Source organism: Erithacus rubecula (genome assembly GCF_903797595.1).
Source record: "Erithacus rubecula genome assembly, chromosome: 11".
NCBI lineage: Eukaryota > Metazoa > Chordata > Aves > Passeriformes > Muscicapidae > Erithacus > Erithacus rubecula.
In genome coordinates, this window is record NC_136663.1 from 22779082 (window position 1) to 22793342 (window position 14261).

The window sequence follows — 14261 nt, forward strand, 5'->3', positions numbered from 1 at the left end:
GCAGTCAAAGCTGATAGCTTCCAAAAATTCACTCTTTCATTACTGCAGAAACTCGGGGAATTTAAGACAGAAATTGTGTTTCATGAGATTGAAGCAAATTCCAATGAAAGCGGGAGTGTGATTTGAAAAAGGTTCATAATCCAAGAGTGAATTAGAGTCCTCCTGCCAGACCAGCTGGGGACACTGGGACAGGCCTTTACCTTTATTCACAAATCATTATTTGCTGAATGCTCAGCACAGTTCATCATGTGAAAACAAACACATGGTGACCCACTGTAGATGTACAGGGATGTGTGACACAGGTTCCTGAAATCACCTATTTTTAAAATAGGAGAAATATAATTTAATGGGTCAGACTGGCCTCTGCCAGTCTGTGTGGGGATTCCCTGTGTGTGCTGCTTTGTCTCGTGCTGCCTCATGAAGGGGGTAAAAGGCTGGTGGGAAAGGAGGCAAAGACTTGCAGGGCACAAAGCCAGCTCTTGGGTTTTCCCATAATAACCTGTTGTAGCCCTTGTTGATTACAGTCAGATTGTTCAACAAGTACCAACAAAAATAGTGAAAAAAAAGTGTGGCACATGACAAAATATTTCTGCTTAGATACTGCTGTCTTGATGATGCACAGTGAGTAATTAATTTTATGAAAAACATGATTACAAGCTGTGTTTGTCCTGTGTGTTCTCAGTGGGACATCACTGCCAGAATACACCTGAGCCTGGAGAGACTGACAGGAATGAGGAGATGGTGATTTCAGAGAAGAGGGGCTACAGCCCCTGAGGAGAAGGGGACAGCTCAGAGAACAGCAAGGAGGGAGTAATTCCCCCAGCCCATCCCAGCCAAGCACCAAAGGCTGCACTAAAACCAGACATTCTGTCCCTCTGACCCAAACCACCACCCTGCAAACTGCAGATCTTCTACTATCCCTGTACCATGTTAAAATACTTGGAAATAAACACCATACATTTCCTGAAAGATAATCTGATTACCTTACTTCTTTGCACTATTTAAACCCTTTTTTTTTGTTGACATCAGATCCTGAATTACTGGAAATGTACATTAAGTAAGATCAGAAATTGGCTTGCTTTATTTAATAACCTGCAATTTAACTGAAATATTGTAGTACAGAATTGTAACTCTGGTTACAGCTCTAGTACTTTATTCCAACTAAACCCAGAAATGTCAGCAGGAATGCCCAGGAAAGTTGTATTAAAATATTGTCACTGGAGCAATCCTGAAAGTAACTGCTACACTGGAGCCCAGTGAACAGCTTGTGCAGGCAGGATTTTCATCCAGACCTCAAGCCTCAGGCCAATGTTATTCCAATGATTGATCAGGCTAAGCTGTGATACTTTAAAAAAAAACAACAAAAAAACCCAAAAGCAAATTATAAAACCAACAGATTCCCAAACCCAGCTTTTCAGTATTTCAGAATAGTATCATTTTTTTTACATCTTAAGTAAGGCTCATCTCAAATTCAAGAAAAGGTAAAAAGTGAAATGCTCTTTATATATGGGATTGCATTTCAACTGAAGGCAAATGTTTTTATTTCATAAACAAATAAAGATAAATTAAGATGTTTGAGTTAAAACACCTATTTAAAAAAGCCAGGTGATGTTCTGAGATGTGTCTTCTTTTATTCCTAATATGAAAAGGAAGCAAGGTACAGGGTTTTCTCAAAGTTAAATATGCCTTAAAAAAAAAAAAAAAAAAAAAAAGCATATAAAATAGAAATAACTTCAAATTCCAGGCAAATGAGTGCAGGAGCTGCATTAGGGACAGATCTAACCAGCAGTGATATCTAGCCAAAAAACCCCAAAACCCAAGGTGCTGTTGCTGCTGCTCTCACACCACTTCCCTGCCCCTTGTGTGCAGCAGGCCCACCAGCCAGGATGCTGTGAGCAGCTTTCCAGGCATTATTGAGGGATTATGGAGCAAGACCCCAGCGCTGGAACATGCACTGAGCATTTCAGGATCACCTGTGCTGCTAATTCAGGATACCTGCAACCTGAGCTTCATCTCAGTGCAGCTCTCCTCATTTTAATTTTCTGTTCTCTGCTTGACTATTGACCCAATACAGCTGTGCAAGAGGCATCAAATCTTTTATTTCAGTGTGGGATAAACAGGACATCAAACATCACATGGCAAAGTTGAAAATCTCAGCCTAATATCCAGATCATAGGAATCCAGGAAATGCAGCAAACATCTCTATGGGACTAAAACTGCTTTTGGTAAAATCATCTGTCATACAACCTTAAGAGCTGCCATATATGCAGAAGAATAAAAATTTACTGTCTACAAAATTGAATATACATTTGCTGAGATGTTTCTAATTTTGTGATCACATTTTTTAAAAAATAAATTACACACTATACCTCAAGACAGCAATTTCTTAGCAGAAATATTTTGTCATCTGCCATGCATTTTTTTCATCATTTTTGTTGATACTGATTGAATAATTCCACTCTGATCAACAAGGGCTAAAACAGCAACACCTTTCTGAGACATACTGACAAGTATAAACTCCTCCTGAGACTCCAAAAATGTCACCATTTATTTCTCTAGTGTTATAAAAATGTGACTGTCCTATTTTCTGTATAAATGTATAAACAATTCTGTTGAAAAAACAACCTGCCCCCCCCCTCCCCCCCCCAAGAGAAGAGCACATTGGAAATCTGCAGACTGGACCATGTAAAAGAAAATTTCTGCTTTCTCAGCCTTCTAAAACTCAAATGGCTGAAGCCACAGAGCTCTAGAGTAAGCCACTCATTTTCTAGCAAAATCATGAAGTGTTGAGACAAAGCAAGACTTTACAGCAATCATTTCCCATCCAGCTCTGCTTCTTTCACCTCTGACCATAACTTATTGAGCAGGAGATCATCCCAGAGATCCATGATGCCTGCAGACCCTCCCAGAAGCAGAGGGCACTGTGCAGGGAACTCGAGGGAATTGAAATAATGGTTTTCTACCCCCCCTGTGGTTGTGTCCTAGGTTACAATGCAAAGTTGTGCCCAAAAGTGTGTATTCTATCACCATCTGCTGAAACCAGGTGGGGCAGGGATCCTTATCTCTGTGGAGATATCCTCTGCTAATGGGCCAGCTGTTAAAAACCTGATGGGGCAATGTTCTTTGTGTTTTCCACAACCCATCCTTCCTTCAGGAGATATCTCCTGTTAATGGCCATTGAGTCCCAGTGCATGACTGATAAAATTACATCATCCCATGGGAGATGCTCCAGCCAGGGGAGGAGCCAAGCCTTTCCTACCTAGATAAAAACTGAGATTTGGAACACCAAGGCAGCCCTTACCCACTGGTTTCCAGAGGACAAAACCTACCAGAATTATTGCTTCAAGAAGACCACTTTATCTGGACTGCTCCCACCACCTTAACTAGCAGGGTGTCAGGTTGTATTCTGACTCTGCAGTGTTTTTTCTTTTTGCACTCTTGCATGTATTTTATTTTTCTCTTTTTTCCTATTAAATTGTATTTCTGACTTAGAGTCTCTCACTGGTTTTGCTTTCAAAACCATTAGAGTTTTGTACCCATCAGGGTGCAGCAGCCTGTTTACTTCAGCAAAACCCTCAGCACAGTGCCAGAGCAGCCACCCCCCACCCCTGAGCAATTCAGAGGTTAAGGGGTCATGGGGGAGAAGGAAGGGAAAAGCTCTGCATGTGCCATTTAGTAAGAAGCAATGAGAAATATGGATAAGCTACTTAACTGGCCTTGAGATCGACTGAAAAACTAATTCAGTTACATTAGGCATGGTTCACCAGATGGTGTGTTTTGTCTTATATTTATTCATAATTTGACCCTTAGGCTGGAATGGTTTGCCTGAAATTCAATTATGTGAACCCACTGCTGATCTACAGCAGCCTGTGGTGTCCCCTAAATTAATAATTTTTGGACATTTTCTTTGCAGTTTTCAGATGCAGCCCCTGGAGGGTGTGACCCTCTGACCTACAGGGCTCTGAAATCCTTCTTTTCTTCCCAATTTAGGGAACACAGAAACGTGCACCAACTTGTAAAAGCAGAGCCAAAAACTGTAGAGTTGCAGAATGTGACATAATTCATCAGGATTATCAGCTTTGATCTGATTGACCCCTCTGCCCACTTCTTCACAAAGTGGCAAGAACAAGCAGAACACATGGCAAACACACATCCCTTGCCTAGTTATCACAGTTGCTTATCACTCAGGAGTAACTTCAAGGAAGGAAAGAAAATGCTGTTTCCCTGAGGCATTTCTGAGTTTAAACACAATTCTCCATGAGGAAAAGCCAGCCAGAGCAGGGCTCCTATTGGACCCATTTCCCTGAGCTGCCCCACACAATGAACAAGAGAGGGGTGAGTCCCTCACCTCCTCCTGAGCCTTGGCACTAAAAGTCACCAACACAGGCTGGGCTTCATCTCTGAGCAACTCCCACAAGGGCACTGCTCACAAAAATGCCTCCAATCACACATTTTGTCATTTCTGAACCAGCTTAAATCTGGTTACACTCATTGAGCATCACATGGCTGAGAGATCTCCAAAAAGGGGTGATCAACTCATGACCAGTACTGTTCTCTAAGGAACTAAGCCACCAAAATAAACACTTTATTAAAACACAAAAACAACAACAACAACAACAAAAAAAAAAAAAAAAAAAAAAAAAAAAGCAAACCAAAACAAGAAATACATCCTGGTAAGTTTATTGGCACATTCAGCAGCCATGGCTTATTTTGAGAAAAGAACCTATGGCATTTCTGCCACTGTAGAATTCTGCTGAAGGAGGTGGAGTCACCAGGGTAAAATCTGGATGCACAAAGGAAAATTATTTCATGTATTCTACACAATCAGCTGAGCACAACTGCTGCAACACTCTCTGAGAGTAAGGTTTCTCTTTTGAAAAATATCTACGCAAAGAGTTCATTTGGAAATTATTAAATAACTGCCAACAGGCTACAAGAAAGCTCAAGTCTGGCACATTAGAGTTTAGCTGCCCTGAAGATTTTGTGAAGCAGAACTGACACGATAAGAATTCCATCTCTGCCAGAACTATTCTAATGGGCTCCAGTGGAAGTTTCACAAATAATCTTATTTATTAGCAATTATGGAAAACGATGAGACAAATGCAGTGTGCTAATGGGATAATTAGAAAAGGAAAATCACAAAGCCAAATAGCATTTATAATGGTCTTTCTCCACTTCTACAGGGCTGAAAAAGACCTCTTGTAGTTTAGATTATAAAGACAGTTTTAAGACTGCAGCTACAAAACCAAGTTACCAGATGGCTTCAAGTGACTGGATGATGCCAGCCCATGAACTCTGAAAATCAATGAAAAACAACAAGAGTGTACATCTAAGAGATGACAGCCTCAAAAAAGATGTGTTCATCAGTTTGCCCAAAATCCTGCTGAAAATGTAGTGAGTGGAGCTTCACAGAATATTGTAAATGTTTAAAGAATGTTGCAAAAAAATGTTATTACAGATTGTTGGTGCAATAGCTTTCATTCTTTTCCTAGGTGTATGAAAAGTTACCTTAAGACACACTGAAAACATAAATAAATTTGTAGAAGTTAATTGGACAATCTTTATTATGCCATGGGAAAGAAAGTACTTGCCTGGAATGCCATCAGATAGAAAAGCTCTTTAGTTTCAAGTCAAATAAACTTAAACTCACACAAATGGAACCTCTATATCCATCACATGGAATATAATGAGCAATGAAAATGATACAAACCCAAAAGCTGATAATCTATCTGGGAATTGAAGGTATAAAGAGCATTCCCCATTATAATGACTCCAGAAACAGAACAGAAAACAAAAAATATATCCTTATCAAAGTAACATCTAAGGGAAAAGTAAAGCTAATCTGAAACACCTTTTCCTCAGCAACTCCCAGGCCAGAAGACAGCCTTCCTTGAGTACAAACAGAACAGAATCAGGATAAATCCTGAGGGAGAAACTGCTGCTGCCCCTCTTGGAGGCTGGCAGCTTCCACTCTGTTCTGCTGGGCAAAGCAAATGGAAACAGATGATGCCAAACTTCTGAACCTGCCACATGGAAGACACTGGTGGAAAACAGCACTGACTCAGATGAAAATACAGTCTCAGGAGAGGACAGGACTTGAACTCTTACAAGAGAAAAAAAAAAAGCAGAAAGCAAATAAAAGCAAAAAATAAACTAAGCAGTGGAGAGACAATGAGCATGGAGCAAGGGCTCACATTATTTGGTTGACAGGATTTTAGACAGGCCAAGGCAGCAAGAAACCAATTGCATTTCTGAAAACCCTGGTTGCAGATACCTAAGAATTAGTCTTGACAGATGACCATGGTTATACAAAAGGATATTCTGTGAACCCAGGATAGTAATTTTTATGAAGCAAAACAGAAAATGTCCTGATTTGCACATTGTCCGACATATGTCACAGGGAGAAGACCTTGCCTGTGGCTTATTAAAAGCAAAACCAAACCAAAGAGAAATAGATTAATACTAAAATTCCAGCTCTCCTCAGAAGCCAGTTTCTCCAAATGCATGAAAACACACATGGGAGATCACAGAACAGCTGTCAATAATGAAATGCAGCTCTGTATGAACTCAGCCCAGCACTGAGCTCTGCCCTCCAAGCCTTGGCTCCCTTGGTGTGCCCTGGGCAGATGGAGCACACCAGACACACCAGACACACCATTCCCCCATCCTGTGCCAAGGAGGGATTTACACAGCCCAGGCCCACCCTCTCTCCCAGGCTCAAGCACAAGGCAGCTGAGATCTGCACTTTCTGAAGCACTGTCAGCTCCCCTGGCTGCTCTGGCTCCTTGGGGATGTCTGACCATTATGGATATTAAACATGCACTAATGCACACACATTCGATTTCATTCCCCTGTCCAGTTTTTCCAATACATTTGTGCAATATATTCACTGCAATCCTTATCTGCTCAAGTGTCTCCACTTCTGCCCACATCTTAATACCTCAGAGCAGGTCCTTGAGTCCCAGATGGAAAAGTTATTTACCTTAGTCCAAGGTACATAGTCCCAATTTATTTCTATTTCTAGGTTAAAGACTTCATCATGAAGATGTTGCTGCTAAATTTTATAGAAGTAAAAAGTAAATAGGACAGCTTAGTGCTGAATAGAAAGAGATCAGACACTGAGACTTCCAAGTCTCCTGACTCAAAGAGTTCTTAAACTCCTTCCCTTTTGCTTCATCTCTTCCATCAGCAAGACACGTAGCTGAAATTATCATTCCAAAGCACCCAAGTTTTTTTCTTGATAGAGAAACCTGCATTTTACTGCAGAGCCTACTTGTCCATCTCACCAGCAGAACTCACATTTCATCCAACTTCTTCCTTTTCCAACTGACATGGATCAGGCCAATTAACACTCATTGTCCCCCTAAGGGTGTCACAAGAACCCAGCTGCACTCAGCAAATCCTGAGGGTGGCTACAGGCACTGGGTTGGGCTCAGCCTGGAGACATCCCCACTGCTAGAATTCCTCCAGGTACACCCAAAACTGCCACACTGGCACCACAGGGGGATGTGCTCAACACAGACCTTCCCAGTGCCAGCTTCATTGTTTAGAACAACTGTTAAAAGCAGCACTTTTAATCTGCTCTAGTGTTTACCTAACTAAATATTTGATGAAATATTTCAGGATGCAGCAAAAATCACTGCAGAAAATGTCAGTAGTAGCAAAGGGCAAGTATGGTCCAGTTATGGAGACTAGAATGTCTCTGCATTTTCCCAAGACAAATGTTTACCCAGGTCAAGGTTGAAGAGCTCGAGAGAAACGTGGGAAACTGAGCATTCTCTATTCATGTTTTTGTCATTAAACACAAAGCATTGTTTTCCTTGCTCGAGTGTTTGCTACTTCTCACAAAGTAACTGCACTAGAAGAGGGGTCAAATGTAGATTTTCCTCTCATCACAAATTTGGAACAGAGAATACTTATAAAAAAAATCAATTTACTTGACCTATACTATTCAATTTTTCTGCTAATACTGCTGGAGATTTATGTCTGATTAAAACTGTTCCCTTCTGCAATTTAACATCTCTCCCCCTTGATTTTGCAGAAAGGTCACAATCCTGAGTTCATGACTTTATACTTCCCTGCCACAAACATCAACACAAACTCACACAAATTCTCTGCAGGATTAACAACAGCAAAACCACATTGTTGGGGGAAACACATTTAATGCACACAAATGCATGCACCACAAAATATTGTGCAGAAGAGAGAGCTAAGAAGAAAAATAAGGGCAGAGAATCTCTTTCCCCATCCTACAGGTCTTCTTTTCCTGAAAACCCAAGCTGCCAGTTCAGTCTTGGGATGCACAATCTCATTTTTGATAGTTACTTTGAAGGCAGACCATACAAATGGGAAGAGAAACCACTTCTGACACAGTTGCAAGTTAGTTGCTTGCTTCCTCTACAATTTTGATTTTTGTAGCAGAGATTCCCTTCCCTTAAACCCCTGCAAGAGCTCCAATCCTCCGTGTTAGATCAAAATCAAAATCCTCAGTATAAAATCCCCAAATAAGCAAACAGAAGGCAGATCAGGAGGCTCACCAAGGACAGGTAAACTCAAACAATCTGCCCATCACACATATAATGTAGCACACACAGAAACGTGCTTTTTTTACATTTTAGCTAAAAGGTGCAGATAGCTGAAAACAGAAAATAAATAGAATGAATGACATAATACAGAAGAACCCAAGCCTGACAGGATTTGTGCTGTACACAACAGAGAAAGGCACTCCAGCTAGGTCCTGTATTGCAGGGATGGCCCTACAGAAGGCTCTTTTCCTTGCATCTAAGTATAATCACAAATAATCTGTCCAGCAATAACATTCCACTCCTCTCTGTTTACATTCAGGGGATGAAGTTTTGTTTCCTTAAGCAGAGATCCTCAAAGGACTCTGTTCCATCCCATTCCCACTGATCATCTGGGCCTAAAAAATACCAATTCATCCTTGGAAGATTCTGATGGGGAGGGAACCAAACACTCTCCACTTCCCAGGGCAAGGACAGAGGTCAGGGCCAGCCAGCAGCTCCTTATCTGTTCTGTGGCCATAAGGTGCAACACAAAGCACTTGAGAGCTGGAGTGTGGCCACCCTGGTTGAAAAGGGAGCTGATAGTTTCAAGTGGCTGCTGCTGGCTGAGCAGACAGAGAGCTTTTTGCCCTGCCCTGTGTGCTCTTCAAGCCTTTCCTGAGATGCTGAGAGCTTTTGCCCACCACACACAATGGAGCTGACACCCCTCAGCATGTCAAGTGAAACCTGCCTGTGCTCAGCCATAAGGAAAGGGCTACAAATATCAGGGAGGCAAAAAAAAAAAAAAAACCACAATAAGAGAATTGGCTTTGCTTTTCTGCTAAAAAAAAAAAAAAAAAAAAAAAAAAAAAGAGAAAAAAATAGACAGGAAGTCTCTTTTTTTCCTTTTTCTTTTTAAAGATGTGTACAGTATTAGAGAACACAGAGAACCAAAGTAATTTTGAACACAAGACAAAAGGAATGAGAATAGCAGGCAGTTTGTTGTGGCACAACTATAGGCTACAAAGCACTCCTTGTTATCTGTGTGCTAAAAATACTGCCATGATTAACAGCAAGGACCAAGGAAAAAACAAATAATAGAAGAATAAATGATGTAACCATGTTAAAAAAGAAAGCATGTGACATTTCAACATTTACAATAGGATCTGAACAGACTTCAGTTGTCTGCAGCATCACCCATGTTTGAAGTACCCTGAAAAATTTTACAGAGGGTGGGTTGGGCTGGTACTGCTGAAGGCAAATGGAGCAGCATTAGTCACTATGAATAGCACACAAATATTCCAGCTGGTTTTCAGCATGGGAAAAAACCTGCAAGTCTACACAGCTAACACTGTTGGATATTTAATTCCTCTTTTGGATGTGATGGTGACATAGCACAAGGACACTGGTGATGGACAGTTATGTCAGACTCTGTTCTACAGAGATTTACAGAGAGAGAAATTATTACATGCACAAATCCACAGGGTTTGAAAGTTATGCTGGACAAAGGCAAGAGGAGCAAGAGAAGGGGGAAGCATTGAGTGCCATGTCCTACCAGTGCACAGAAAATCTTTCAACAAAGCAACTGGCTTAACAAGCTGTGAACCAAGTTGGTTTGTTTTAATGACTTTTTAAAGAGTTTCCTGTCAGGAAAGGCAATGTGCTTCCTCCAGACATTTGTTAAACTTGTCAATCCTCTATTTTGAGATTGCATTTAAAGAATAATTAATAATAAAAGGATTTAAATTAGATTAAAATTAATCAAAAGAGGTGCAGGGGGTGAGGAAGTAGTTTATTGCTTTCATTTTAGATGAATCAATTCTTTTTACCATGGCAAAAAATTAATCCAAAAAATAAGGCTCAATTTGGCAAAAGGTAAATTATTTCACCTGATTTTTCTCTGAGTGGCTGAACTGTTTATTAATCCCTGAGGTGTACAGGATATTCCAAAGTGTCTGTCTAGTTTTACATACAATTACAAGTTTCTATTTGGATCTTGCTATGGCATGAGACTAAATACTACCAAAAATTACTTACTTCTAATGCTCAGCATTGATGGTCTCTCATTTATTTTGGAAAAGCATCTGAAACTCTAATGACAGCTCTCCTCCTGGCAAATGGTGCAAACACAGCAAATTGCTTGAGGAAGAAACCATTTAATCAGTGTTTTACTGGTTTTCGTCTCAATAGAGCAATATATGATCCACATTAAAAGATAAGGTGAAATTATTACAAATTACTGGTTGATTAGCCCAGCACAGGCCAAATTTGTTAAGCAATCAAAGCCTGTGGCTGAATGCCACTGGTCTCCAAGGGCCAAGGAACTTGTAGAAGCAGAACTAAGAGGCACCAGTGAGAGGGGGGGTGACAGCATGGGGATGCAGCCTTCAAAGGAGCTGAACTCTGAGCTCAGCTGGGAACTGCACTGTGCCCTCCTGCCACCACATCTTCAGCCACATCAGTGCCAGGGAACTGTGTCCCAGCTGGCACAAGCCCTCTGCTCTTGTACAGGTGGTTCCCATGCTCATGGGCTGGACACCTCAGTATTGGTCTAGTGTGTGCACAAATCCACAAAGAATGCTCATGGATGTAAGCTGGACACTGTCTGCAGCAGAGAGACATCCAAACCCATCAGTACAAGCAGCAATAAAAGCTCTTGATGGAGAGGTCACCCACAGAAGCTGGAGGATGATGTTGTGATGCTCATGGCTCAGCATGCAGGTTAATGAGGAACTGAGGGGTCTGTGCTGTGTTCCTGAGTGGCATCACTCTCACCTTGAACACAAAGCCTGGGAGCACATGCTGCTCTCAGGAGCAGTCCAGGATCCCTGCTGAGAGCTGAAAGCCCTGTCAGGTATCCCAACCCTGCCCTTCAGCACAGCTCAGCCTGGCAAAGGAGGAGAGTGAGGGAGCAATGGCAGCACTGAGAATTTCTGCACATTTTCCATCCTGGGTTTTTACTTTATTTAGCACATGGAAGCCTTAGAAAGGAATGAGAATCCCATGTCTTACTCCCCTCTTAAACTTCTAAAATCTCTGTGAACCAATCAAAGGGGAAAAAAAGACTGAAAAAAAGTCAATAGTGTAAGAAACCAGCTGAGAGTCAACAGGTAAGTCCTGCTTACTCCACCTATCCCACATAAAGCTGCCAAACTCCTGTGCCACTACAATCTGTCAGCCTGGGCAGAGCAGCATGGCTGGAGCCTGTGACCAGCCTGCAGTGACAGCTGACACTGCCACAGCCCAGAGCCCCTCCAGCCCAGGGCAGTGCCAGCACCTTGCTGTGTTTCAGGGACTCCCAGATTTATGGGGCTGTTGGGCAACTGCTTGTCACAGCTGAAAAAAAAATCCTTTGTAAGAGATGGAAATCGAAAAAGCAGCTCTTAGCAGCAGTATTGTTCCTGCAGGAAAAGAGCAGCATCTGTCTCACACATGGATGGCACAGTAGGGACAGGATCTCAGAGTTCTGGTGGCTACAGATCACAACAAAAGGCTGAACATCCCTTGCAGGGTCTCTGACTCAGAGCAGTTCCTGGAGACCACACCATCTCTGTTTATGTACCTGCTCCATGCAGGCTTCTTTTTGTTTTACTTTTTTTTTATGCAGAGGAAGTATTTTAACTATAAAACCTGTTTCCACTTGCCTCACTGAAAACCTGCTCTGTGTTTCCTTCAAACAATTCAGAGCAGCAACCAGAGGCTGCCAGCACAACACTGACATGGAAATACAGCTCCAAGCAGTGCCAGGCAGGGAAGCTCAGGGTGCCAGCTGGGACCAGGGCACAGCCCAGCCCCTGTGCCCTGCAAGGACCCCAGCAGTGACCTGGGCTCACCAGCACCAGTGCTGTACCTCCAGCAAGAGGCACTGATTAATCACACAGCTGTATGCTGTGGGAGTGGAAATGAAAAGCCTTTTATTGGCAACTTCATTATTTAGTGATAATTAGAGCCCAGTGTGCCATAAAGTGCCCCCAGATTTTATTTTTACTAAGAGAAGGTAAATTCACTGCTCCTTCCACAGATCTCCTCAGTCAGCCCATGAGTACAGAGGAAATTTGAAATGCAATGGCATAGTTAAATCCAATATAGAATTACACAAACCTTTACCCATCCTCTGCTTTTCAGGGAGATGGGAAAAGGAGAACTGTTGCTTAAATTATTCCTGCAGCTTTACTTGCTTAGTCTCCAGCAGCTCTAATCTGTCTCAATGGTAATTTCTCCCAACTGCAGGAGACACATTGGAATTGCCAGAGATCAGCTCACCAGCACATTCAGGCCTGAATTCCTGCCTCTGGCAGCTGCCTGACTTTTAACTTGCCCTGTAAAGCTAACAAAAGGACTTTTTCTGAACCAAGATGCCAGCTTGTAGCCTCAAGCTTTCAATTCTCATCTTGCCCCCACTTTTCCTCCCAAAGATATATATTGTCCTTTACACTTTGGTTATGCTGGTGAGTCTTCCACTGGTTTTCCCAAACACAAGCACAGAAGGAAATTCTTCCCCAACAAGAGAGATGCCATGAGGCAGATCCCAGGGTGCAGAGGGCTGGGATATCTTCTGTGAGTTACAGAAGAGACCCAAAGCACCTGGTGACTGAAATTACACCTAAAGCTGTAATTCTCTACCAAACTCCTGGCCTTGCCTGTGGCTTTGTGTAAAAGGAGTGTATTACCACACTTCCTTACAAAGCAAACAAGCAGCAATTTCTGATTTAAAATCAAACAAACCAAAAAAAACCCCACCCTTTAAGGTGGCAATATCCAAAAAAAGCCAATTGTAGCTTTTGTGGCAGAGCACCAATCCCAGTCCCAAAGTGCCCAAGGCACCTGAGAAGGGCAGGGACAGAAGCTGGTGTGTGCCTGGATGCCTGTGACACTCCTGCATCCACCACAGACAGAACTGCAAACACACTGCTGCAGCACACTGTGAGTGAGTGAAGCACACTCACACTGAGAATCAGCACCAAACACTCATTTTGGGGAGGAAAGAAGCTCAAGACTTCTCAGTTCTAATTTGAAAGCCAGTGCAGTAATTTTCTGTCACCTCCCTGTGCTCATTTGACATGCCAATCACAAGAGGTGAGGAACCACACTTCCATGCTAATGTAATTTCAAATAACAACAGCCCATTATTGCTGAGGAGTGATCAGTACCAGCACTTCCATCTCAAGCTAAGTGGCATAATATTATCTCTAAAGCTCATGGAGTGATCACTGCTGAAGAATCTCTGAAGTTCTCACACTTTATTCAGTGAGGACAGTGACTCTCTACATCATTGTTAGAAGCTGAGTAGGTTTATAAAAAAGCAACCCTTTGTGAATTACTGCATTAACTCAGCAGAGGGGGAAAAGCCAGTTTGTGTGGATTCTACTGAAAAAGTCAAGGAGTTTCAGTTCCATTAAACTATTACATTCTTGAAATTGTAATTGTACAGTTAAGTCTACTACACTGAGCAATTTACAACAGACCCTGGCTGGGGATGTTCTGCTCAATCCATGAATATTCAGCAGCAGTTTGAACCTCGAGCTCCCCCTTGTGCCACGCAGCCAAACTACGAACAGAATAATTGGGGTTTCCTCCACTGCCTTGGCTGCTGGGATCTGGGAGAGTGGATCCAGGAATGCTGGAGCAGCCCCTGCCCAGCCCATCCCCACAGCAACTGACTGAGAAAAAAGACTCGGGGAAGGTGAGAACAAGGGATTTGTACTTGTGCTCAGCTCACAAAAAGATGAATATTTCATAATGCCACTGACACATCAAAAT

General features: G+C 42.2%; 2 protein-coding genes across 3 annotated transcripts in view; both read right to left on the reverse strand.

Moving 5' to 3' along the window:
* Nucleotides 1-14261, reverse strand: part of LOC306806561 (glypican-5-like) — a 314600-nt gene that overhangs the window by 137423 nt on the left and 162916 nt on the right. The gene's annotated exons all lie outside the window — the stretch shown is intronic.
* Nucleotides 1-14261, reverse strand: part of ADIPOQ (adiponectin, C1Q and collagen domain containing) — a 303274-nt gene that overhangs the window by 38267 nt on the left and 250746 nt on the right. The window lies entirely within an intron of this gene.